The 26,493-nt window shown below is 41.6% G+C and overlaps 1 protein-coding gene across 4 annotated transcripts in view; it reads left to right on the top strand.

The window, feature by feature from the left end:
• Positions 1-26,493, top strand: part of LOC115226186 (cytospin-A) — a 193,900-nt gene that overhangs the window by 116,497 nt on the left and 50,910 nt on the right. Inside the window, exon 1 of one of the 4 annotated variants that reach the window (XM_029797193.2) lies at positions 22,182-22,568. The exons of the other annotated variants lie outside the window; for them this stretch is intronic. The gene's annotated coding sequence lies outside the window, so the exon portion shown is untranslated. Of the gene's footprint in view, positions 1-22,181; positions 22,569-26,493 lie in introns of those variants that run through there. 4 annotated transcript variants of the gene reach the window in all.

Genomic DNA, 26,493 nt, shown 5'->3' with positions numbered 1-26,493 from the left:
TCTACACGGTGTCTATGCAGTGTGGGTGTTATATAACCGAGCTGTGAACACCCTGTATCGATCTGGTAATCGATATTGCGACAACGAAATGAAAGAAATTAGGATGGGAGGATAAAACTAACTCTCTCACCGTGTCAGGCACACGTGCTCGTGTGTGTGTGTTCTTGTGTGTGTTTGTGTGTGAGTGTGTGAGGAGTGAGTGTGTGTGTGTGTGAGTGAGTGAGTGTGTGTGTGAGAGTGAATAAGTGAGTGAGTGAGTGTTTGTGTGTGAGTGTGTGTGTGAGAGTGAATAAGTGTTTGTGTGTGTGTGCGTGAGTAAGTGAGTGAGTGTTTGTGTGTGTGTGTTTGTGTGTGTGAGTGAGTGAGTGAATAAATGAGTGAGGAGTGAGTGTGTGTGTGTGCGTGACTTTCAGTCAATTAGATTGGAGCCACGTATTGAAGAATTTTTGGTCGAACGAATCGACGCCAGTATTTATTTTTAAGTCTGCTACTTATTGTATCGGTCCCTTTGCCGAGCCACTAGGTCACAGGGACGTAAACACACCAGTACCGGTTGCCAAGTGGTTGTGAGAGGGACACATGTACGACAAGGCTTTGGTCAGCCTCTGACTAAGAAGACAGCCACGCCTGCGCATATGTGTGTATGTATGTATGTGTGTGTGTGTGTGTATGTATGCATGAATGTATGTATGTATGTATGTATTTGTGTATGTGTGTATATATGAAATGTATGTATGTATGCATGCATGTCTCTCTGTGTGTGTGTATGTATGTATGTGTGTGTGTTTATGTATGTATGTATGCATGCATGTATGTATGTATGTACTATGTATGCATGTATGTATGTATGTATGTATTTATGTATGTATGTGTGTGTATGTATGTATGTGTGTGTGTTTATGTATGTATCTATGTATATATATCTATGTATGTATGTATGTATGTGTGTGCATACGTACATGTGTATATATGTATGTATTTCGTATTTATTTTGCAAGGTTCTTTATGTGGATTCGTGTGTTAAAGCAAACAAATAGTAGCTCTGATAACGGACAGTGAACGGCTAATGAAGAGGTTGCAAGAAGCAACGAAACGTTTAGAAAACAAAATGAGTGGAAATCGAACCTGTGTGTGTGTTATGTATGTATGTATGTATGCATGCATGTATGTATGTATGTATGTACTATGTATGCATGTATGTATGTATTATGTATGTATGTATGTATGTATGTGTGTGTGTTTATGTATGTATGTGTGTGTGTGTGTGTGTATGTATGTATGTATTTATGTATGTATGTATGTATGTATGTATGTATGTGTGTGTTTATGTATGTATATATATGTATGTGTGTGCATACGTACATGTGTATATATGTATGTATTTCGTATTTATTTTGCAAGGTTCTTTATGTGGATTCGTGTGTTAAAGCAAACAAATAGTAGCTCTGATAACGGACAGTGAACGGCTAATGAAGAGGTTGCAAGAAGCAACGAAACGTTTAGAAAACAAAATGAGTGGAAATCGAACCTGTGTGTGTGTTAATGAAGCATTAAAATAGAACAAGAATCTTTTCGGTTTGACCGGCAGTTTTTTAAAATAATTTCCACCTAACTAAACCCTTTTAAACTTCGTATACTGGTAGAATGTGTTTATAAAACATCTTTTTCTCTTGGCTTTATTGAGAAAATTCTATACTTTGTAAGATATTTGTTGTTTTTTTTTCTTCAATTTCTGCAATTTCAACCAATCAATGACTTTTATTGCGGTGAAAACATTCTGTGCCGTATGAATATGTCCCTCGTTTAAGAAACATTGGGTTTATTTACATTTCTGAAGAAGAAAAGATACCCTTCCCCCCACCCCCAACCCCAAAATAGATTGAAATGCAATATATCGATACTAGGGTCATAATTATGGGTGACAATTTCATATGACACTGCTAGAAAAAACTGCCGTTCAAACCGAAAAGATCCCAGAACAACTCTCTCTAGATAATAATATATCTTAATTGACAATAGCGTAATTTGGAGATTTGACTATTATTTCTAGCAAGCCGATCTACCTACTAATCCCTTCCCGCGGTAGGCTCGTGCGACAGTATTATGTAATGAGTGGGGGTGGGGGGGCAGAGGAGAGAGAGCGAGGTGTCTTTTCATGTAATGAGGACGTTTTCGGATGTGTGTTACCTGGTCAACGACTCTGTACCTCTTTGTCTGTCTGTGTATACCTATATATAAGTACGTGTATGTAAATAAATGTATGTATATATATGGATGGATGTGTAGTTCTTTTCTCACGTTTGTCAACACACAGACACACACACACACAAGTTCGTCGAACCGCCTCATGAATAGAACAGAAACTCTCACCTGCCTCCTCACCTGGGCTCTTTAAAAATAGCTGTTTTTATGACTCATTGGCAGTGCGTGTAAATGGATGGATGCAACAACGGGAAAACGCTGAATCAGAAAATAATGACGACCTTCCTCTACGACTATATATACTCTTTTACTTGTTTCAGTCATGTGACTGTGGCCATGCTGGAGCACCGCAGGACTTATTCTTTGTAAGCCTAGTACTTATTCTATCGGTTCTCTCTTGCCGATTCGCTAAGTGACAGGGACGTAAACACACCAGCATCGGTTGTCAAGCAATGCTAGGGAGACAGACACACAAACACACATGCACACACACACACATATATATATATATATACATATATATTATATATATATATATATACATATATATATATATATATAATATATATATATATATATACATATATATGACGGGCTTCTTTCAGTTTCTGTCTACCAAGTCCACTCACAAGGCTTTCGTCAGCCCGAGGCTATAGCAGAAGACACTTGCCCAAGATACCACACAGTGGGACTGAACCCGGAACCATGTGGTTGGTAAGCAAGCTACTTACCACACAGCCACTCCTACGCTATATATATATATACATATATATTGTGTGTGTGTTTGGAGGGATGTATCCTCTGGACGTATACCGTATTAGCTCTCCATACTCTTTACTAATATTATACACACACACACCTATAAAGATGTATATTTATACGTGTGTGTGCTTCTGTGTATCTTTTGTTTTTTACTTGTTTGTCATTAGATTGCGCCCATGCTGGAGCACCGCCTTGAAAAATTTTAGTCCCACGAATGCTTTTTTCTTGTTTTTTTTTAAATCTGGGTACGTATTTACGTATTCTGTCGTTCATTTTCCGCCCCAGTAGTCGCGGGGGTGGGGGGTTGTAAAAACACAGACCCAGATTGCTAGCCCTCTCTCTCTCATTCACTGATACCAACCACATCGTCACCTTGTCCACCCTCGCCCTGTCAAAGTGCTGTCATCTGCCTGTCGGCTCTACTCCTGCAACTCAACTTGATTTCGAGCCGGGTCGTCTGCTGCTGGAGAGGACCGATCAGGTAAAGGACCTGGGTATCTTGGTGGATTCCTCCTTTTTGCCTTCGGCCCAGTGCGTCCATGCTGCCAACAAAGCGCGCGGAATTCTGTTTTTGATTCGACGGTCATTCGGAATGCTCACAGCAGCCATATTCCTGCCACTCTATGTCACGCTGGTGAGACCCATATTGGAGTATGGGATTCAAGCCTCTTCTCCTTATCTCCTCAAAGACATACAGCACCTCGAAAGAGTCCAGAGGCTGGCTACCTGCATGGTTCATGGTCTCAAAAATTTGTCCTACGAAGGAAGGCTGAGGACGCTCGACCTTTATTCTCTTGAAAAACGCCGCCGCCGTGGTGATCTCATTCTCGCCCACAACATCATAAGCGGGAAGTGTAACCTCTCGAAAGAGCTGTTCTTCACTCCTGCTCCGGAGCGTCGGCTGCGGGGTCATTCCGAAAAGCTCTACCTGCGACGATTTCATCTCAATCGAAGGAGAGGAGCTTTCTCCGTCCGGGTTGCGGATCCGTGGAACAAGCTGCCAGACGAGATGGTGAAGATGCCGACGACCGCTTTGTTCAAAGCCTCCCTGGACCTCAAGTGGCCTGAACTCTTTACATGAACACCACCCTGTACTTAACTCCATGTCCCCCTACATGGCCTTGCTATTTGCTTTTGAGCCAAATTAACTAACTAACTAACTAATCCATTCCCACCCCGTTTAATACCTCTTGTTGCCGATTCCCCCTCACCTTCCTTGAGCCAAACTACCCACCCATACACCTGGACTCCACTTCTGTTGACATGCTTTCCCATCAACCACCATTTTACTCAACACCCCTCCCCGCCTCTCTCCCCTCTCCTTTCCCATCTTCCCTCCCCTTCTTTATTTCTCCTCCCCCATCCCCCTGCCAAATATAGAATTACTCACAATTATACTGGGGTGGCAGTGGTTTTCTGTCCACAAGGATTCATTAATCTAATCAAGCTAATTACTTCTTGAAGACCCTAAGAGACTGAATGTTCCAGACATGTCTATTGTAATTCTCTGGTGCAATCAGCATGGCACAATGACAAGTCCCTACTTTTTAAAGTGGTGATCTCATTCTTGCTCACAACATCATAAGCGGAAAGTGTAACCTCTCGAAAGAGCTGTTCTTCACTCCTGCTCCAGAGCGTCGGCTGCGGGGTCACTCCGAAAAGCTCTATCTGCGACGATTTCATCTCAATCGAAGGAGAGGGGCTTTCTCCGTCCGGGTTGCAGATCCGTGGAATAAGCTACCGGACGAGATAGTGAAGATGCCAACAACCGCTCGGTTCAAAGTCTCTCTTGACCAGTAATGGCCTGAACTCTTTGTATGACCACCCTCCCTGTACATAACTCCATGTCCCCCTACATGGCCTTGCTTTTTGCTTTTTGAGCCAAAAAATTAACTTAACTTAACTAACTTAAACTGTTTGGCCATACTGTGTATACCCAAACTAATGTATACCCACCCATAGAGTACACCCTCAATCAGGGCTGGCTCAAGATACCGGAAACTTGGGCAATTGCCCTGGGCACCAAGGAGAGCATAACAAAGACCAAAATTATACTTGTAAGAGTGCTGAAGTTCAGCTTGCCTGAGGTGCCAGCAACACAAGGGTCAGCCTTGACCCTAATGGGCAAACAGAATAATATACCTCATTCAGAGATTTATTATTGCTTGCATACAGTTTTTCAAGATCAGTGACAAAAAGTTCCTGGAAAGACGATGTAAGTATTTGCATTGGGACCCCTTTCATCGAAAACTGGTGATTGTCGTACGCTGATGACGGGTCAATACCCAGAAACTGCAGTCCGTGCGTATCACTTAAGTTTTCGAGGGGGGATGACCTCCCTTTGCAAATACCATAAGGGCACAGAAAGTGTGCCTAAAGCCAGCTGGAGACGATGATCTCCTGGGGCTAAAAGCTACAGTAACACCCACCCTTTGTGGTTAGCCAAATTGAGATGGCTAGTATACCTCACATTGTCGTGCAGTTACTGTTTATACCTCGTTCAGAATAAATATTACCATTTGGCAAAGGTGTGGCCGTGTGGTAAGAAGTTTGCTCCCTAACCACATGGATCTCGGTTCAGTCCCGCTGCATGGCACCTTTTGCCCTGAGCCAACCAAAGCCTTGTGAGTGGAATCAGTAGATGGAAACTAAAAGAAGCTTGTCATCAACCAGAGCATCAGATGTTGCTATACGCCGCTGCTGGTCATGATGTCATTCTTGCTCACAACATCATAAGCGGAAAGTGTAACCTTCGAAAGAGCTGTTCTTCACTCCTGCTCCAGAGCGTCGGCTGCAGGGTCACTCCGAAAAGCTCTATCTGTGACGATTTCATCTCAATCGAAGGAGAGGGGCTTTCTCCGTCCGGGGTGCGGATCTGTGGAATAAGCTGCCGGACGAGATAGTGAAGATGCCAACGACCGCTCGGTTCAAAGTCTCTCAAGGAACTTCAGCACCCTTACAAGAAGTCTTACTTAAATACGCCATCTTTCTTTTCCAGCTTGTCCCAAATTGTTTCGCTAAATCGTCTTCTCATCATCATGGAGTCTTTCCAAGTGGCTTTTATCAACTTCTTGGATGCCACTCAGCAACTGCATGGCACCACCTGCTGTCTTTGGTAACCTTGCAATATGTCTGGCCCAGTGGAATTTCTGCTTTCGGCATTCTGCTCTCTTCTCAAAATTCCTCATTTCCAATATGCTTTCTTAATGATATTCCTCATGTGAATCGTTCTGTGGCCCTTTTGTGTCATTGCCTATCAATGTTCTTCTTCCTTGAAGGGTTGTAGTCAAACGAATCGGCCCCAGGGACCTTTTTAGTACTTATTCTATCGGTTGTCTTTTGTTGAACCGCTAAGTTACGGAGATATAAACACGCCAACATTGTTGTCAAGTAGGGGGCAGGGACAAACACACGTGTGTGTATATATTTATTTATTTATTACTGGTGGAGGCCTGATTATAGGGTTACCCTGGGTTTCTTGCCATAGGCATATCATCAGACCCTCAGACTTGCAAGTTTTTCAGGATTTCCATGAAAAATTCGCACGTACTAGGGAACATACTGAACCCCAGAATGGAAGTTTTCCAGCCTTGTTTGCATTTCAGAAAATTCCTATTAGCGTTTTGGGTTTTGGGAACCACATAATAACAATAATATCAGTATTAGCAATAATATTTACACCATTGTTGGAAATTAATTGCTGATGAGAGTAGGAGATAACTCCCTCTCAGCTGACAGGTGGCGTAACTGAAGGTCAACAACCTTGCCGAAAGCTGATGACCAGCCGATGACCACCAGAAGACTGAGATAACCCTCATTGTTTATATCCAGTTTCCATACTTCAAAGGGGCCACAGGCCAACAAGTCTTAGGGTCTGATATGCCATAAAGATACTCTTTATGGCAAGAAACCCAGAGTAACCCTATAATCAGGTCTTCACCAGTAAAAAATATAGACTGCCCTACTTCTTAGAGTGTACTTCCTCTCCATTTTTATGATTTTCTAAAATCAAAAAAAAAAAACAATATATGTAAGACGGGCTTCTTTCAGTTTCCGCCTACCAAATCCTCTCTCAAATCATTGGTTGGCTTGAAGCTATAGTAGAAGACACTTGCCTAAGGTGCCATGCAGTGGGACTGAACCCAGAACTATGTGGTTGGGAAGCACAAGAGGCTAAAGATAGAGAGGACAAGCATAGAGGGAAGCTAGCTTCTTACCACACAGCCATAGCTGTGCCTATATTCATCTAATAAATATTTGTAATTTAACGAGGCTGACAGCTTCTTTCTGGTGGGGGTGGGGAGGACTAGTCAAAGGCATTGACACCCCCTCCCCCTGGCAGTTGACATGTACTTTTTTTTTTATGAAGTGCACAAGGATGAACAACGAAGTTGACCTCAGCAATATTTGAACTCTGGATTTAATGAACCAAAGCTAAATACCCCAAACTATTTTGGTGTCATGCTCTAATGATTCTACCAACCCACCCAAACATACGCACAGTTTACTATATTATATATACTCACACACACACACTTGGACAGACCACTATGTGTTTGATGCTCTAACAATGCTGCTAACCTACCAAAATATACACACACAGTTGTATAAACACACACACATCATTGGCTGGCATCCGTATTTCATAAATTTTGAGTGAAAATGAAATAATTTGTTTTGGGGACGATGGATCTTGCAACTCACAAAACTGTAAGTAATAACATGTCAATGTTGGATTGGAAAAATCCTCTTGGATAGAAATAGTTGAATGTTCCATATCTATTTACACACACACACACACACACCAAAAACAGATTTCTAAGTTTTTTGGTATTTATTCAGCACTAACAGTATCACCCGTCGTTGCTCAGGTTTGTTTCAACCCTTTAGAATTGGAATTTTTGAAAAGTAAAAAGTTTTCATTATATAGGCGCAGGAGTGGCTGTGTGGTAAGTAGCTTGCTAACCAACCACATGGTTGCGGGTTCAGTCCCACTGCGTGGCATCTTGGGCAAGTGTCTTCTGCTATAGCCCCGGGCCGACCAATGCCTTGTGAGTGGATTTGGTAGACGGAAACTGAAAGAAGCCTGTCGTATATATGTATATATATATATATATGTGTGTGTGTGTGTGTGGTGTGTGTGTGTGTGTGTTTGTGTGTCTGTGTTTGTCCCCCTAGCATTGCTTGACAACCGATGCTGGTGTGTTTACGTCCCCGCCACTTAGCGGTTCGGCAAAAGAGCCCGATAGAATAAGTACTAGGCTTACAAAGAATAAGTTCCGGGGTCGATTTGATCGACTAAAGGCGGTGCTCCAGCATGGCCGCAGTCAAATGACTGAAACAAGTAAAAGAGTAAAAGAGAGAGTAAAGAGATAGCTTGTTATTCTCTTTAAGTAAACATTTTTCTGGTTGAAATACACCAAAAAAATGGTGACACAGCAGTAAAAAAATCGTAAAAAATAGGGATTTTCATAGAAAAAAAAACACCTTTTTGATGTAAATAATTTTTGGTGTTAACATGGTCCGATTTGAATTTTTTCTTCTACGGAAGGAAGAGCAAGCCTTCTTCTATCATACTTTCAATTTTGGTCAACTTGCGCCGCAGGGTCTCAGAGGAGATAGTGTTAGTTGAAGGCTACCAAACCTGCCATACACAGACAACTTCAGCTTTATATAGAGAGAGGTTACATGTTTCATTTGCTAATACAAATTACAAAATTGAACATGTAGGAGAAAACATGTAAGATATCTCTGATTAGAAAATCCATCTGAAGAATTTCTGATAGGAGATATCTTGCATATTTTCTCTTACATGTACAATTTTGTAATTCTTATTAGCAAACGAAACATGTGTAACGGTGAATAAATTACACCAAAACCCGTTTTGTCTAAACTTCATGTTTTGCAAAAAATACTTCCAGAATTTTGGGGTCTGATGTGTAATTTGCATAAAAACAACAACAACTACCCACTGGATTGTAATACAGGAATAAGCAGATGGGCTGCGAGAGGAAACAGCTGGGATTTTAACCATATCTACATGATGTATGCATGTGTGTGTGTGTGTGTGTGAGTGTGAGTGTGCACATATTCATGCTGAAGACGGCGAGCTGGCAGAAACATTAGCACGCCGGGCGAAATGCTTAGCGGCATTTCGTCTGTTGTTACGTTCTGAGTTCAAATTCCGCTGAGGTCGATTTTGCCTTTCATCCTTTCGGGGTCGATAAATTAATTACCAGTTATGCACTGGGGTCGATATAATCGACTTAATCCCTTTGTCTGTCCTTGTTTGTCCCCTCTATGTTTAGCCCCTTGTGGATAGTAAAGAAATAGGTATTTCGTCTGCCGTTACGTTCTGAGTTCAAATTCTGCCGAGGTCGACTTTGCCTTTCATCCTTTCGGGGTCGATAAATTAATTGCCAGTTACGAACTGGGGTCAATATAATCGAGTTAATCCCTTTGTCTGTCCTTGTTTGTCCCCTCTTTGTTTAGCCCCTTGTGGGTAATAAAGAAACATATTCCTGCTGTATGCATGAACAGTTAATTATGTATGCAATGCTCCAATAATTTTATGACTCCACCAAAATACACACACACACACACATATAATGTGTAACACTACGAATGTTTGCTACACAAACATTAAATTATGTATGTTTATACTCAATCTTTAGCTGACTAAACAATCTGCCAGTTTTTCCACAAAATCCAGACATAAAAATACCACATCAAAGAAACAGTTTGGCATTGTATTAATTCTTCTGTAGATTTCAGTTCCTGGGCTGCGACCTTGCTGGGGCACCATCTTTGAGTCCATGTTCACCCCACCTCCCCTGTTGAATATTTTATGACTTAAAATGGATCGATAATTGAGTGAGTGACAGCTGTTGTTGCTTTGAGTGTGGAGTTGGTGAGTTTAGGGTTTCACTCAGGTATGTTTTGTGTTTCACATTCCCTTTGGCGTTCGGTCAAACACTTGACCTGCCTCTGGACATCACATTGTTTTAGCACTTTATATTATTATGTTTTTGTTTGCAATAGAAGAGGCAGCATATGTGGAAACTGGCATATTCTACAAGTTCATCTATTTACCTTTTCGATACCAATCCATATGAGACCATCTCTGCTTATATGATACAAACTCCCTGAGTTAAAGTTTGATAAATTAAAAACTTCCATCAAAATCTCGTGTTAATTTATGTTCCAGACACCAACTTAATAAATGATGAAGCTGCTTTTTGAAACAAAGGCAATATATTTCAACAGAAATTTCCTAATCCTATGACTTAGCTTCCAGATCTCTCCATCAATATTTGTCTTAAACCTTTTGATACCAACCCATCTGAGACCACCCCTGTTGGTGCTATGAATCAAACTTCGTTTGAATTGATTTAAATTGAAATGTTTCATCACAATTTTATGTTAATGTGTTACAATCACCAACTTAATTATCATTTTACTTAATTCTTCATTATTCTAAAAATTGAAACAAAAGCCGTCTATTCCAACAGAAATATGGTAACAAAAGGGTTAAAGTTTTCTTTAAAATCTGAAGTTTTGGACATGAACTTCTAGAAACTTCTCTACATAAATAACAATCTATCTTTCGTTATGTCGTTTAAAAGCACAGAGATCATCTGGTCAGCTCCTGTGAAACCATCCAACCCATGCCTGCATGGAAAACTGTTGTTAAATGAGGATATATGCACACACTTTGTGTTAACATGGCTACCAATGGTTTCATGTCAAGAGAAATCTTAACAATTGTCAACCCTACCACATGGGAATGTTGGTAGTTGTCTCCATCTTGGATGAGAACAATCTCCTGTTAACCCACGAGTAAATAATTTCAACTGGTGCTGGTGTGTTTACTTTGACGAACCACTAAGTTACAGGAACGTAAACACACCAACACTGGTTATCAAGTGGTGATGGGAGAACGAACACACATATGATGGGCTGCTTTCAGTTTCCATCTACCATATCCGTTCACAAGGTATAAGGCTATAGTAAAAGACACTTGCCCAAGGTGCCACGCAGTGAGACTGAACCCAGAACCATATGGATGGGAAGCAAGCTTCTTACCACGCAGCCATACCTACTTCTTTACTACCCACCTGGGGCTAAACACAGAGAGGACAAACAAGGACAGACAAACGGATTAAGTCAATTATATCGCCCCCAGTGCGTAACTGGTACTTATTTAATCGACCCTGAAAGGATGAAAGGCAAAGTCGACCTCGGCGGAATTTGAACTCAGAACGTAACGGCAGACGTAATACCTATTTTTTTACTACCCACAAGGGGCTAAACACAGAGGGGACAATCAAGGACAGATAAATGGATTAAGTCGATTATATCGACCCCAGTACATAACTGGTACTTATTTAATCGACCCTGAAAGGATGAAAGGCAAAGTCGACCTCGGCGGAATTTGAACTCTTAGCTTCCAGATCTCTCCATCAATATTTGTCTTAAACGTAGGGGCAGAGGAAATACACATAGATACGTGCACCATACCCACACCCAAGTTTTCATTTAAAACTGCACCATAAAACAAATAGCAATTATTGCATGAAACCTCTACCTTCTGGGTATACAAAACCCTGTCCCCTACACGCACATACACATTTCCTCCACTTATGCTGCAAGTGACACTCTCTCTGCTGGGCCCCAACACTTCCAAGGCATCTGCATCCCTCCATCCGGTTCATTTCTCCGCCTCCCCCCCTTACCATCTGCCCCTATCTCTCTCTACTCCTATACTGTCCCAACACTCACTCACTCACTGCTACATACCCTCCTCGGCTCTTCTTCCCCCACTTCTCTCTCTCTCTCTCTTTCTCTCCCTCCCCCTTCACCACCACCTCCTCTGCCATCACTTGTCACTTTGTAGATGACACATGTTGAGAGGATTATGGGAGTTCAGGCTTGAATTTGTGCTCCTAAATGCCTGAATTCATGACCTTGTGTGTGTGTGTGTTTGTTAAAAGTACTTTTGTGTGTGTGAATAGGTGAATAAATGCCTCGCTTTTATATACAGCATGGCTGGGTGGCGAGAAGCTTGCTTCCCAACCACATGGTTCCGGGTTCAGTCCCACTGCGTGGCACCTTGGGCAAGTGTCTTCTACTATAGCTTCGGGTTGACCAAAAGCCTTGCGAATGGATTTGGTAGACGGAAACTGAAAGAAGCCTGTCGTGTAAATGTTTGTGTCTGTCCCACTCCACCCGACACCATCGTTTTACAGCTGGTGTTGATATACTCTTTACTCTTTTACTTGTTTCAGTCATTTGACTGCGGCCATGCTGGAGCACCGCCTTTAATCGAGCAATTCGACCCCGGGACTTATTCTTTGTAAGCCCAGTACTTATTTCATCGGTCTCTTTTGCTGAACGGTTGTCAAGCTATGCTAAGGGGACAAACACAGACACACAAACACACACACATATATATATATATATATATATATATATATATATATACATACATACATATATACGACGGGCTTCTTTCAGTTTCCGTCTACCAAATCCACTCACAAGGCTTTGGGCGGTCCGAGGCTATAGTAGAAGACACTTGCCCAAGGTGCCACGCAGTGGAACTGAACACAGAACCATGTGGTTGGTAAGCAAGCTACTTACCACACAGCCACTCCTGCACCTATATATGTTTACATTCCTGTAACCTAGCAGTTCGGCAAAAGAAATTGATAGAATAAGTACTAGGCTTACAAAGAATTAGCCCTGGGGTCAATTTGCTGAGCTAAAAAAAACCCTTATGGTGGTGCTCCAGCATAGCCACAGTCAAGTAAAAGAATATATATATAAATATATATCGGCACAGAGGTGGCTGTGTGGTAAGAAGTATGCTTCCCAACCACATGGTTCTGGGTTCAGTTCCACTGCATGAAACTATTATAGCCCTGGGCCAACTGGTACCATGTGCATGTGAATTTGGTAGACGGAAACTGGAATTGTGTGTCTATATAAATATGTCCAACCCATGCTAGCATGGAAGATGGGCATTGAATGATGATGACGATGTGTATCTGTGTGTGTGTCTGTACCCACACCCCATTTAATACCCTGTTTGTATATTTATGTTCCTGTAACTTAGCGGTTCAGCAAAAGAGTCCAATAGAACAAGTATCAGGCTTTAAAAAAAATTGCTGGGGGTCGCACCTTGAAGGATTTTAGTCAAACAAATCAGCTCTAGTACTTATCCCTTTTTCATATATATATGTGTGTGTGTGTGGAGATGCAATGGCCCATTGGTTAAGGCAGCGGACTCGTGGTCGTAGGATTGCGGTTTCGATTCCCAGACCAGTCGTTGTGAGTGTTTATTGAGCAAAAACACCTAAAAGCTCCATGAGGCTCCGGCAGGGGGTGGTGGCAATCCCTGCTGTACTCTTTCACCACTCTTTCTCTCACTCTTTCATCTGTTGGCCTGCTCGCTTAGCCAGCGGGGTGGCATCTTTTGAAGGCTAAAACAATGCGAAGCGCATTGTGACCAGCGATGTGTAGCAACATCTGATAGCCTGGTCGATCACGGTGATATATATATATATAGTTAATCCAAACAAGAAAACAAAAAACACAACAACGCAAGGACGTGGAACACATATAGTATAATATGGACGCTCAGGAAAGAAGGGAAGAAGGAGGGTTTAACGTTTCGAGTGGAGCTCTTCGTCGGAAACATAGGAGAAGGAAAGATCCCGAGAAGGGAAGACAGAGGAAAAAAAATCACCGGTAGTACTCACGAGGTCACATATAAATATGTCCAACCCATGCTAGCATGGAAGACAGGCATTGAATGATGATGATGATATGTATCTGTGTGTGTGTCTGTACCCACACCCCATTTAATACCCTGTTGATATGTTTATGTTCCTGTAACTTATATATATGATAGGCTCCTTTCAGATTCCATCTACTAAGTCCACTCACAAAGCTTTTGGTTGTTCCAGGACTATATTAGAAGACACTTGCCCAAGGTGCCATGCAGTGGGACGGAACCTGGAACCACATGGTTGGAAAGACACTACATGGCTCCACCATTGACCCATTTTGGTCTGTCATTAGTGATGTCCTGGATCTGCTGGACAAATCTGACCATTTTGAAGACATCTGGCATTTGAAAGGGTTTCTTTCTCTGGGTCATAGTTCATACATCCTCACTCACAAGCGATTTGAGGGAGATTTCACTGCTATTTCTAGCAGGTCTAGCTCCCATGTAGAGGTTGCCTTCATTGACTTATATGTATACACATAGATAAAACAGTAAGGTGCAATTTGAGGGAGATTTGACTGCTATTTCTAGCAGGTCCAGTTCCCCTTCAGAGGTGTCCCTCCTTTGCACTGGTAGTTGGAGTTATTGTTGCTGGCAGGGGTCATGTTACAGGGAGTCTGGCTGGTTGCCTGGTTGGTTGACTGGCTGCTTGGTTGGGTTCCGTCCCATCCCTCGCATCCATCTACCCCCACCCCCTGCTCTCTGCCAGTAGATGTTGACCTGACCCAGTTGACATTTTTGAAGAGGAGAAAGAGTGAAGTGGGGTATATGCTTGGGTGTTGTTGTGTATGTGTATGTGGGGGGGTGAAGTAGGAAACGGGTGGGGGGATTACAGAAACAAGTGTCTCCTCCCTCTCTCTCACTTTCTCTAACATTGTAGGCACATCAAGCCCCCCCCACTCACCACTCATATTTACTGATTGTCACTCATGTCCACTCACCACCACCACTCACTCTCACTCACATACTTCTCAAAGTTTGTCACCCACACCCCACCCCAACACTTTCATCCACTCCACCATCAATCACCCTCAGCACAACTACTTTTCAGTTCCCTCTATTTTACTCACATGCACGCACACAGTGTAGAGACACACCCTATATACACACACACACACATATATATATATACTTTATTTAAAAGCAGCAGAGATTAAAAAAAAACGGTTACTCGGAGTTTCACATTTCCCGTTCGTCGGACAGTTTTTGTTAAATTTCTGTTGCTTTTAAATAAAGCATATTACTCTACCCCTGGTATTTGAGTACTCTTTTTTCCACCTTGTTTTCACATTTATGTGTTTACTCCATATACATACACACACACATAAACTTCTAAAATAAGGATAAAATTTCAAAACCTTTTATCAGTGGCCAGCATATGAAAAATACCTTAAAAGGTGAAATTTTCAATACAAAATTATAAATAAGGACAAAAAGAACCAACAATTTTCATTGCCAAAATGCTGAAAAATAGACGCTAATCGTCTGACCACATAAAATATTTTTATTTGTATTATTACACCACGTGCCAAAAAGAGGATGCAAGCTAACAAATTCATTAAAATATAGTTACCCCCAACTTGGTTCCGACTTTTCCTTCATCAGCGAGGAACAGATGGAAATAAATGGATGTATGCAAGATCCAAGGAAGAAAGTTAGTTTCAAGCAATCCGTAGTAAAAATCAAAAAACAATTTTCAAGAATGATAATGGTTTATTGAGATGGAAGGTTAAGGATTATTTTCTTAGCAGAATATAAATTGAAAAAAGTTCTTTTTATATCTCAACATAGGAAACCTGGTTTGCCGAGTGTGTGAATAAGAAAACAAGAGCTAAGGAATGCAGTAGATAAGATCTGGGCTACATATGCTTCATAGCGAGCAGAACCTCAGAAGTGGTAAATATCCAAGTGAAGTGTATACTGCAGGCTACTCGTCAGGCCGAGGGTATCTTGATTAAATCAAAGTTTACATTGTCGCAGGGAAGTACATGTTAATGCATGAAGATTCAATCAGAATATATATGTAAATTTCCCTAAGACACCTGATGATGGCTGGAGGGTATATCAGCCGAAACGTTGTGTTAACAACAAACAAGATGAGGACAAATATCCATCAATTGTAAATAATGTACATAATTCCTCATCTCTTAAATATAGAACTGTGTATATATATATATATATGTATGTGTGTGTGTATAGGCACAGGAGTGGATGTGTCGTAAGAAGCTTGCTTTCAAACTAGATGGCTCTGGGTTCAGTCCCACTGCGTGGCACCTTGGGCAAGAATCTTCTACTATATCCTCGGGCAGACCAAAGCCTTGTGAGTGGATTTGATAGACAGAAACTGTAAGAAGACTGTCATACGTGTGTGTGTGTGTGTGTGTTTGTCCTCCCCCAATCACCACTTGACAACCGATGTCGGTGTGTTTACATCCCTGTAACTTAGTGGTTTGGGCCAAAGTGATCAATAGAATAAGTACTAGGCTACAAAGACTATGTCTTGGGGTTGATTTCTTTAACTAAAAACACTTTAAGGTGGTGCTCCAGCATGGCCACAGTCCAGTGGCTGAAATAAGTAAATGAGTATATATAATGGGCTTTCCCACCATTTCTGTTTCCGAAATCTTCTTCCAACACATTGGTCAGAAATGCTTCGAATATTTCCGTTTCCAGCAACAGGAAGGTGGTGGTGGTTGAAAGGATTGGCTGTGTGGGTTTATTTTTAATGCAGAAAATCAGACCAATCTCTTAGAAGTACTTTGTCTTCAAATTTCTTTGGGAGCGGGGTGGGTGGTGATAAAATAAGTACCAGTTAATTACTGGTATCAATGTAATTGACTATCCCCCAGTCCTTCCTTTAAAAGTTTCAGACCTTGTGCTTAGATTATAAAAAAGGGAAAAGAAAATGAAATGGATTTATATTTTGTTGGTGTTTGTTTGTTTTCTGCCCTGAGGCACGCAGAGTTTGGGGTTTTCGTATATAGCTGTATGTGGGTGAGGCAAGTCTGTCCTCCTGCAACTCCAGACCAGTGAATTTAGTGGACGAAAACTCTGTGAAAGCTCATCATTTATAAGTATGTGTAGGTGTGTGGCTAAGGGTTTGGGATATTCAGCTTGTGACTGTAAGGTTGTGGGTTCAATTTACAGTGGCGTTGAGTTGTGTCCTTGAGCAAAACACTTCATTTCATTTTGTTCCAGTCTTTTCATCTTCAAAAACTATTCGTACCTGCATCCCAAAGGGTGCCTCTTGTCATATTCTGTATCCTGCAGAATCTCCTTGAAAACTACATTAAGGCAGGGCCAGATTAAGACCCATCGAGTCAAAATGAAACAAAACAGTAAAAGGGAAAATAAGGTTTAATTTTTCTCTCCTTCCATTTTATTTAGATTTGAAACGGTTCCTCCTACTTTTTGGAATTGCAAAGTCTTTGATCAGATCCTCAAAATTAATCTTTGGTAACAAATCTGCATCTATACTCAGCAGAGATAAAGGCATCCCGAATATTATTTTAACAAGTTTAAAGTGATTTCTTTTGTGCTGTCAACCATTTACCATTTCTGTGGTCCCCCCTCCTTCCCTTGATGCCCTAAGCACGTGCTTATTTTGCTTAATGGTTAATCCAGCACTGCATTAAGGGTATGCATGTCTGTGGAGTGTTCAGCCACTTGTCCATTCATTCTACTAGCAGGCTGTTCCGTTGACCAGATCAACTGGAACCCTTGTTGTCGTACCCGACCAAGTACCAGTCACACACACACACACACACACACACTACTTGACTCTACCAGTGTTGATTTATGTCCATGTGACTTAGCAGTTTGCTAAAAGAGAACTGATAGAACAAGTACCAGACTTTAAAAAAAATTAAAATTAGTGTAAAAACCATTCGAGGTGGTACTCCAGCATAGCCACAGACCACCGACTGAAACAAGATATATATATAGTTTGTTTTTCACTCTTTCTTCCCTTCTTTATCTCTTCTCCCCACCCCCTCTCTCTTTCAGCCATAAAGGGTGGAGGAAAGAGGGGTGGTCGTAATTGATGAGGTCTGAAATCTGTTGGATAGGAGTCACAGCTTGTAATACTATGTACTACATGCTATCGTGTGTGTGTGTGTGTGTGTGTGTGTATTACTCTTTTACTTGTTTCAGTCATTTGACTGCAGCCATGCTGGAGCACCGCCTTTAATCGAGCAACTCGATCCCGGGACTTATTCTTTGTAAGCCCAGTACTTATTCTATTGGTCTCTTTTGCCGAACCGCTAAGTGATGGGGACATAAACACACCAGCATCGGTTGTCAAGCAATGCTAGGGGGACAAACACAGACACACAAACACACACACATACATATATATATATACACATATATACGACAGGCTTCTTTCAGTTTCCGTCTACCAAATCCACTCACAAGGCTTTGGTTGGCCCGGGGCTATAGTAGAAGACACTTGCCCAAGGTGCCACGCAGTGGGACTGAACCCGGAACCATGTGGTTGGTAAACAAGCTCCTTACCACATATACATTATATATTTATATATAATGTATACATCAGTAACATTACACTCAAGCACTGCATACCAACTTAACTAATTTTAGTTACATTGTGTGTGTATATATTCCTGTATGTATGTATAAGTGTATAGCCATTCTTGGCATTACAGCTGTATAGTAATACACATACACACACCCATAAACATTCATAAGGAAAAAGCTTTGAAGGATGGTCAGGACTAGATAATTAGGGGAGGAAGGAGAAGAGGTTTAGGGAGAGGCAGATGGGAAGGTGACTGGGTAGACCATGAGACATAGGTATGTTGTAAGGTATCATGTTTGATCCCTAAGTTTCAGGGCAACAAAACATATGTGCTGGGTTTCACCTATTTTTGAGTAGTTCTTTGTAAATGGTCAGGCATAGCTTCTTTCTGAAGCTATGCCTTGGAAGATATACAAAGATGATCGTTAGCCACTACACACATTTTTTCTCTCCTTTTTTCTTTCTCCTTGTTTCTCTCCTTGTTTTTCTGTGTCCCTTTCTGTAGAAGAGCATAGGCTTGAAACGTAAAAGACTTTTTCTATTCCCGAGCGTTATACAGATACATCTGTTTGTTTTGTACACCACCTGTCTTCGTCTTTTGTTTATTTTCGTAAACTCTCCCCATACACACACACATATATATATATATATATACACACATGAAAAAGTGTATGGTAAATAAACAAAAAACAATGTAAAAATGAATGGGGGACAAAGAGAAGGTTCGTAATTCTTCATCAGTTATTGACCAATTGCTGCCATTCAGTTTTGCACCTTTAACGATAAGACTGGCCACTTCCCAATTGGCGATGCCCTCCCCTTTCCCCCTGAAAAGTTTTCTTGCAGAGAATTAGGGATGAGACGAGAGCAAGCAAAATAACACAGTGTGATTTAGGACGTTGGACAAGGACAAACGATTGGACAAAATACGGCTTTGGGGGCCAGAGAGAGAGAGAGAGAGAGATCCTAAAACCAATGTGTAACATAAAAAGTATTGGTATGGGTGGTGGTACCATGTTAAAAGTACTGGTACCATGTTAAAAGCACCTAGTATCCTCCGAAAAGTGGTTGGTGTTAGGAAGGGCATCCAGCTGTAGAAACCAAGATGGAACTTGGTGCAGCCCCTGGCCTTACCAGCTCCTGTCAAGCCACCGTACACACACACACACACATATATATATATGTTGTGTTTGCTCCCCTCCCCCAACATCGCTTGACAACCGATGCTGGTGTGTTTACGTCCCCGTCACTTAGCAGTTCGGCAAAAGAGACCGATAGAATAAGTACTAGGCTTACAAAAGAATAAGTCCTGGAGTCGATTTGCTCGACTAAAGGCGGTGCTCCAGCATGGCCGCATTCAAATGACTGAAACAAGTAAGAGTAAAGAGTATATATATATATATACACACACACACACACACACACACACACACACATAGAGGGTTGGCCAAAAGTTACCCGACGGTAAATTGCGTGACTGAAGGACAATTTTCATGATGTTTCATATTTAGATGCTTTTATTAAATTCGTTCAGTTGTTTAAACATAAATCGGCGATCTTTCGTCTCTAGTAGACCTTTCCGTCGATTTCCGTAAAAAAATTTTTTTTTTTACATATGGGCTTGCGGGAACTTTTGAAGTAATGAGAGCGAAAGAGACTAAGAGGAAGCGATTGTATGACGAGGGAAGTTCTTTTGAAGTTACCGTGCATGGGAGCATTGATGTACATGTGTGTATGTGTGTGTGGGAGACAGACATGTTGTGTAAGTGAAGTGCTTCTGTTAGTGTGTGTGAAGAGACAGAGTAATGTGTGAAAGAAAGAGATAACTGAAATTTTTACTCGGTGTATGTGTATGTGTATTACTTCAAAAGTTCCCGCAAGCCCATATGTAAAAAAAAAAAATTTTTTACGGAAATCGACGGAAAGGTATACTAGAGACGAAAGATCGCCCATAAATCTTTGACTGAAAAGGTTTCGATTTAGTGTCGGGTGACTTTTGGCCAACCCTGTATATATATATCGTGTGTGCGTATATTTCTTTCGCTACTGCTCGACAAATTGTGTTTACTGGGGTTGATTTGTGCCCCAGCGTGGCCGCAATCTAGTGAGTGGAATTAGTGAAAGATAATAGAGAGAGAGAGAGACAGGTAAAGATGTACGATAGATCGATAAATGTAGAGAGATAGAGAGATGTGGGGAGGCTGTGTGAGTGAACAGAAGGATGGGGATGAAATGGAAGGGGATTCAGAAGGAAATTATGTAAAAAGCAGATGTGTGTGTAGATTGGTGATGACAGTTTTTACAACTGAAGAGGGTTCCTCCTGATTAATCAGGATGACAGACGGCAGATGGATGGAGAAGGGGACTGACACATATGCATGCTATGACAGTCTTACAACGACTGCTGCTGCTGCTGCGACTGACTGACTGACTGACTGACACACGCACACGCACACACACACACGCACACAGACACACACACACACACACACACACACACGCACACACACACGCACTCTTTCTCTCTCTCTTCCACTCAAGTCATTAATCTGTCTTTCATCATGACTGGACAACACAACCATCTCCTCCTCCTCCCTCCCTCCCTCCTCCTCCTTCCTTCCCACTGCTATCAACGCTATTTCTCTCCTCCCCCTTCCCATCTTCCTCTCAAACAGCTATTAATATCAGTAACATCATCATCATCATCATCATCAGCGACAACACTAACATCACTACACCCTCTCCTTGTCACTTCACTCCTCCTTTCACACTTTCCCTTTCTGTCCACTCCTTCCCCTCCCCTTTCTCTCTACTTCTCTACTCCCTCCCTCCCTCTTGGTTTTTTTAACTCTTCCCTTCTCTCTCTCTTGCTGTAGTTCGCTATTCCTAGTATTTCGTTCCTCCCCTTTCCCTTGTCCTTTACTCCTCTCTTTAAATTTCTCCTCCTCCCCTTCTTCACTCTAGTCCTCTACTCCTACCTCTCTACATTTCTGACCCTCTCCTCTTGGTCTTCAATTCCCCCCTCTCTCTTGCTCTCTAATTCTCTACTCCTCCTCCTCCTCCTCTCTCTATTTCTTGTATATTCATTCATTCCCATTCTCTGCCTTTGTGATTCTCACATATTCACTTCTTACTCTCTCCATAGCTCTTTATTTCTACCTATCTCTCTCTCTCTCTCTCTCTATCTTATCTGTCTCTCCTATCTGTCTACCTATCTATCCATCTCTCTCTCTCTCTCATTTACTCATCATCGTTCTATCTCTCTATCTCTATCTCTATCTCATACAACACACACACACTCCATGTCGTCACTCTCTCTCACTCAATTCTGTTCTTCTCAAGGAAGTTCTGAAAAGAGGGGAAAGGAAGGATGAACTGATTGTATATTGGTTGTTGTTGTTGTTGTTATCATCTCTGTTTCCCCCCTCCTCTCCCTTCTCCTTTTTCAACAGTTTATATTCAAAGTTGTCAACTGGCTTCTTTTTCCCCTTTTCTACCAAATTCTTCAGACTTGTCTGACTTCCTTCTGGATTTTAGCTGCCACTGGACTGGACTTTCTGCTCCATATTACACACACACACACACACACGTGTGTGTAATACATACACATACATTTATACATAAATATACACATACAGTCTTGGATACATAGACACATTATATACAAATACCATATATACATACACACAGATACAAATACATAAATACACACACATATACACAGTCTTAGATACATACACATTATATACAAATACCATATATACATACACACAGATACAAATACATATAATAAACACCATATACACACACACACACGTGTGTAATACATATATATACATAAAAACACACACACATATACACAGTCTTAGATACATAGACACATTATATACAAATACCATATATATACATACACACATACAAATACATATAAATTCCTAATTCACACAAAAACACCATTTCAATAAATACTTTTTCTTTCTCTCTCATTTACACACAAAGTTTCTCACAGTTTCATGCATTTAAAGCTCTGACCTAGACACACACATGTAACTTCATTCATTTACACACGCCAATACAACTGTACATATAAACATATTTGCATTTGTACACACACACACACACTTATTTAGCAGTGTGTATGTATATATACAAATACACCAATAACACACACATAACAAAGAAACACCTACACACTCACACATTTACATATCTTACTTTTTTTTGAGGTTGTACACATATTTCCTACCACCATGGATCTCCACAATTACTCTCCAGGTATTTTTTTAATTATTATCTTTCATTTAATTTCCTCAGAACCCAAACTTCTTGGCCATTCCCCTTCATTTCTTGTTTCTCTCATCTTCTCCACGGATGAAACTCTGGCAATCAGGGATCTTCATCTTCCACATGGAATGTTATATTTATTTATATATTTATATGCCTTTGTTGTTTTATATGGGGTGCTTGTTTTTTTTTCCCCCTGACCCCTTTCTTTGTTTTAGGTACACAACAACATAGTCATCCATTCACACACACATGTGTGCATTTTTTTCTGCCACATGTTTCATGCTGTGAATAAACCACACAGCCACAAACTCAATATAATTGGATAGGTGTAGGCGTGGATGTGTGGTCAGGAGCTTGCTTCCCAACCACATGGTTTCAGGTTCAGTCCCACTGTGTGGCACCTTGGGCCGACCAAAGCCTTCTGTGTGGATTTGGTAGACAGAAACTGAAAAGAAACTCAGAGTAAAGGCGATTGAGGTTTCCATTCTAAATGTGTTGTACTCAATATTTATTATTCTTTTATTTGTTTCAGTCATTTGACTGTGGCCATGCTGGAGCACCGCCTTTAGTTGAACAAATTGACCCCAAGACTTAATTTTTTGTAAGCCTAGTACTTATTCTATCGGTCTCTTTTGTCGAACTCCTAAATTACAGAGATGTAAACACACCAACATCGGTTGTCATGTGATGGTGGGAGAGACAAACACAGACAGACAGTCACACACACACATACATCATCATCATCATTTAGCGTCCGCTTTCCATGCTAGCATGGGTTGGACTATATATATATAAAACAGGCTTCTTTTCAGTTTCTGTGTACCAAACCCACACACAAGGCTTTGGTCAGCCCAAGGTGCCAGGCAGTGGGACTGAACCTGAAACCATGTGGTTGGGAAGCAAGCTTCTTACCACACATCCACTCCGACACCTATCCAATTATATTGAGTTTGTGGCTGTGTGGTAAGAAGCTTGTTTGCCAACCACAAGGTACCGTGTCACTTTGGGTAAGTGTCTTCAACTGTAGACTTGAATGGACCAAAACCTTGTGAGTGGATTGGGTTGATGGGTGGAACCAAATAAACCCATCATGCAGTATGTTTGTCCCCACCACCATCAACAACCGACGATGGTGTGTTTACATCCTTGTAACATAGCAGTTTGGCAAAAGAGACCGATAGAATAAGTTCCAGGGTTTAAAAAACTGAAGTTCTGGGGTTTGTTTATTTGACTAAAATTCCTTCATGGCAGTGCCCCAGCATGGCCACGGTCTAATTATCTGAACCAAGATAAAAGGTGTGTGTGATAGAAGCATGGTTGTGTGGAAAAGCACTCGTTTTGCAAGCTCATGGGTTTAGGTTCAGTCCTGCTGCATGGCACCTTGAGCAAGTATCTTTCTTCTGCTATAGCTTTCATCAGTCCAGTCAAAATCCTTGTGGCTGGATCTGGAAGGTAGAAATTGAAGTTCAGCATAAAAGACGGATAGAATAAGTTCCAGACTTTAAAAAAAGAAGAAAAGTTGTGCTCCAGTATGGCCACAGATCAATGACTGAAAAACACCACACACACACACACGTAGATCAATTGCTTTAGAACTTCACTTTCACTTTGTCTATCAACAGCCCACCTCATCGTCGTCATCATCAGGCTAACGTCCTCTTTTCCAAGCTTGCATGGGTTGGGCAGAATTTTTGCAGCCAAGTGTCCCCTTCCTGTTATCAGCCTTTTTCCAAGCAAGATGATATTACCCCATGAGCCAGACATCATGCAATGTCAAAACCTGCATTCATGCATACATATACAATGGGGTGCTTTAAGGGTATCACAAAAGGCCTGATTGGAGGCCCAACTTCCCAAGTTACAGGGCTTTGAAAAACTGAAGGACCGCTGCAGTAAGTGTGTGAATCAGAGAGGGGAACATGATGAATAAAATCATAATTAACTGATGCTCCTGTATTTTCTTTCACTTAAAGCCAGGAACCTTTCAGTATACCCTTGTGTTTGTGTATTTGAGGGGCGCTGAAAAGTTACTGGTTTTAAGGGTATTGTGGTAGGCCTGGCTGGAGGCCCAACCTTGTGAGTTCTTTTTACAGGGCTTAGAAAAACTGAAGGACCGCTGCAATAACTGTGTGGATCTGAAAAAGAAATATGTGGAATATAATTCCAATTATCTCATCCTCTTGTATTTTCTTCTGCCCACTCCATCCATACAATGGATTTCTGTCTACTGGATCCTGTCACAAGACTTTGGTTGGCCTGGGGTTATAGAAGATATTTGCCTGAGGTGCCACAAGGTGGGACTGAAACCCGAAACCAGGTTTTGGTTAGCAAACTTCTTGACACACCTGTATCTACCAACACACCCACCCAGGTATAGCTAGTGTTGCTAGTGTTGCTTCCTGTGTATATTTCTGAGTATGTCTGTCTGTGTGTCTGTAGTTGTATCTCTGTCTGTTTGTCTATCTGTCAATCTCTCTCTGTCTATCAATTGAGAGAAAAGGGGGGAGGGGCATGGGGACAGACATATGGCTTAGTGGTTAGGGTGATTTCTCAATAAGAAGACTCGTGGGTTCAATTTCTGAACCGCGGTGCAAAATGTGTTCCCTGAGCAAAACCCTTCTTCGTTTCATTCTGCTGTTGTCTAGAAATGTGTACCACCAGCAGCCTCTCTGGGTGGGATGATTCAGCACCCGCATTCCCCCCACCCACCCACACACGAACTCACCACAACACCAGTAACACTAAACACATTTGTACACAGAGAACATTCCAGAAGGAGTGAGGCTTCCACTCAGCTTTCAATACCTCAGAAACTAACCTAATCTGTGGCCTAATGAGCTTTTAGTTGGGTGTGGGTGTCTTTACATATATCAGATGTTGCTACACATCGCTGGTCACAATGCGCTTCGCATTGTTTTAGCCTTCAAATGACGCCACCCCGCTGTTTGTAGATGGATTGTGGTGACTTCGTCTCGTTGTTCTGAGGAAAGTGGAAAGTGTTTGTAGATTCCTGGTTTCTGCAGATTAATTACATTGAGATTCATTTTCTTCACAAATAATCTTATTAAGCTTGGATAACACTTAGATATTGGTGTCTAGATATATATATGTATCCCCAAGACCCACACAGTGCTTTTAGAAATCAGTTTCTCTGCGATGGGCAGGTTTTCTCCAGAACCTCTTATCACCGGGTATCCTGGTCCTTTGTCATTCTCTCTGAGGCTTAGGATCCAGAGGTGAGCCTTCACCACTTCATCCCATACCTTCCTAGATCTTCCTCGGACACTGTCCTCGTCCAAGTTGTATGTCCAGACCAGTAGAGTCTTCTTTCTTGAACACAACATCTGATTCGTCTGATGCCCATTTTTTCTCTCAGCACAACATTCATGCGGAGAACGCTTGCATCATTCTGTCCTCTCTCATCCTCTGCATTCTTACACAATCTGTTTCTTTGTTACCCACAAAGGGCTAAACATAGAGAGGACAAACAGATTCAGTCGATTATATCGACCCCAGTGCGTAACTGGTACTTAATTTATCGACCCCAAAAGGATGAAAGGCAAAGTCAACCTCGACGGAATTTGAACTCAAAACGTAACGGCAGACGAAATATGGCGACGCATTTCGCCCGGTGTGCTAACGTTTCTGCCAGCTCGCATTCTTACACAATCGTTATACAATCTACCTTTCTCCCTGGGGTGGGGGAGACCTTTGTTGCCAGCAGTGGTGGTAGCTCCTTGGACCTTTTCCAACCAGTTCTTACTCTAGCTTCTATACTCTCAGAGCAACCACCTCCCTTGTTCATATGTCTCCTAGGATGCAAAAACTATCGCCTTCTTCCAGTCAGCCGTTCAAGCATTCAAGGGGTTCCATTTCTGGTGTATGACCATAGGATTGCACCTAGAAAGTTCCC

This window comes from Octopus sinensis, linkage group LG29, assembly GCF_006345805.1.
Source record: "Octopus sinensis linkage group LG29, ASM634580v1, whole genome shotgun sequence".
Lineage (NCBI taxonomy): Eukaryota > Metazoa > Mollusca > Cephalopoda > Octopoda > Octopodidae > Octopus > Octopus sinensis.
The sequence above is the reverse complement of the archived record's forward strand: the minus strand, read 5'-3'. Positions and strand labels throughout refer to the sequence as shown.